This window comes from Mustela nivalis (genome assembly GCF_964662115.1).
Source record: "Mustela nivalis genome assembly, chromosome: 4".
In the NCBI taxonomy this organism is placed as follows: Eukaryota; Metazoa; Chordata; class Mammalia; order Carnivora; family Mustelidae; genus Mustela; species Mustela nivalis.
Genome location: NC_139023.1, coordinates 83,765,810 through 83,768,064, shown reverse-complemented (window position 1 = coordinate 83,768,064; position 2,255 = coordinate 83,765,810). Strand labels below are relative to the sequence as shown.

The 2,255-nt window shown below is 43.9% G+C and overlaps 1 pseudogene across 1 annotated transcript; it reads left to right on the top strand.

Moving 5' to 3' along the window:
* The first annotated feature begins 841 nt into the window (after window positions 1-841).
* On the top strand, window positions 842-1,933 carry LOC309863114 (glyceraldehyde-3-phosphate dehydrogenase pseudogene; annotated as a pseudogene). Its single transcript has one exon. The product of its transcript is annotated as a glyceraldehyde-3-phosphate dehydrogenase pseudogene (transcript).
* The last annotated feature ends 322 nt before the right edge of the window (window positions 1,934-2,255 follow it).

Genomic DNA, 2,255 nt, shown 5'->3' with positions numbered 1-2,255 from the left:
CCTTCGGCTGGGGTCATGATCTCAGGGTCCTGGGATCGAGCCCCGCATCGGGCTCTCTGCTCGGCAGGAGCCTGCTTCCCCCTCTCTCTCTCTGCCTGCCTCTGTCTGCTTGTGATCTCTCTCTGTCAAATAAATAAATAAAATATTAAAAAAAAAATAAAAATAAAAAATAAAAAAATTGTTTAATGAATGGACAAGTCTCTAAATAGTATTAGCCTTGTGTGACCTACATAATGAAAGTTACCTCTAAACCAGCATAAAGAAATTTTTATATATGCAACTTCATGCCTTGTTTCAGAATTCCCACCAAAGATATAAAAGATATTCAAATTAAAAAAAAAATAACATCGGGGGTGCCTGGGTGGCTCAGTGGGTTAAGCCGCTGCCTTCGGCTGGGGTCATGATCTCAGGGTCCTGGGATCGAGCCCCGCATCGGGCTCTCTGCTCAGCAGGGAGCCTGCTTCCCTCTCTCTCTCTCTGCCTGCCTCTCCATCTACTTGTGATCTCTCTCTGTCAAATAAATAAATAAAATCTTAAAAAAAAAATCGTCAATATTTGAAGGAGAATAAGCAAGATGGTTCCAGAAATGATAGTTTCCTAAGATATAAAATTTAAAGCAAGTTCCAAGCAGGGAAAATAATATATATATTATTAATATATATATATATATATATATGATATAATCTTTTATCTGGTCATATCAGAGTGAAACTGAAAAATAATGAAGATTAAAAGATTAAGTGGCAAAATTCATCATCAAAAATACACAACAGGCTCTCTTCTCTTCCCTGTTCAAAAGCCGCATCTTCAGGTGCAGTGCCAGCCTTGTGCCCAAGACAGAATGATGAAAGTTGGAGTGAACGGATTTGGTTGTTTTTGGTGCCTGGTCACCAGGACTGCTTTAATTCTGGCAAAGTGGATATTGTCGTCATCAATGACCCTTTCATTGATCTCAACTACGTGGCCTACATATTCCAGTATGATTCTATCCATGGCAAATTCTACGGCACAGTTAAGGCTGAGAATGGGAAGCTTGTCATCAATGGAAAGTCCATCTCCTTCTTCTAGGAGCAAGATCCCACCAACATCAAATGGTGCAATGCTGGTGCTGAGTCTGTTGTGGAGTCCACTGGGGTCTTCACCACCCTGGAGAAGCCTGGAGCTCACTTGAAGGGCGGGGCCAAGAGGATCATTATCTCCGCTCCTTTTGCTGATGCCCCCATGTTTGTGATGGGTGTGAACGATGAGAAGTATGACAACTCCCTCAAGATTGTCAACAATGCCTCCTGTATCATCAACTGCTTGGCTTCTCTGGTCAAGGTCATCCATGACAACTTTGGCATCATGGAGGGACTCATGACCACCTACCATGCCATCACTGCCACCCAGAAGACTGTGGACTGCCCCTCTGGGAAGCTGTGGCATGATGGCTGAGGGGCTGCCCAGAACATCATCCCCACTTCCACTGGTGTGGCCAAGATTGTAGGCAAAGTCATCCCTGAGCTGAACGGGAAGCTCACTGGCCTAGCCTTCCATCCCCACCACCAATGTGTCTGTTGTGGATCTGACCTGCTGCCTGGAGAAAGCTGCCAAATATGATGACATCAAGAAGGTGGTGTAGCAGGCATCAGAGGGCCCCCTCAAAGGCTTCTTGGGGTAGACTGAGGACCAGGTTGTCTCCTGTGACTTTAACAGTGACACCCACTCTTCTACTTTCAATGCGGGGGCTGGCATTGCTCTCAATGACCACTTTGTCAAGCTCATTTCCTGGTATGACCATGAATTTGGCTACAGCAACTGGGTGGTGTATGGTCCACATAACCTCCTAGATGTAAGAGCCCCCTGGACAACCAGCCCTAGCCAGAGGAAGAAGAAGAGAGAGGCCCTCAGCTGCTGGGGAATCCTTGTCCTAATTTATTCCCCAGAACACTGAAAATCTCCTAAACTCCACTGTTTTCATCCCAGACCCCTGAAGAAGGGGAGGGGTTTGGGGATCCCTACCTTGTCATGTACTGTCAATAAAGTATACTATAAACAGCCCCCTCCCCCAAAAATACACAACATACTTTGTATTGTCAATGATGGTATCTTGGAAGTACTGAGGGTAAATAATAGTCAACTTCAAGTTTAAAATTTAATGGACATATCATTCAAGGTGAAAGTGGACATATCATTCAAAGTGAAAGCAAAATAAAGGTAGTTTTAGAGTACATGAAGATTTTAAAGCTTAAAAACACACTATATAATTTTAAAAT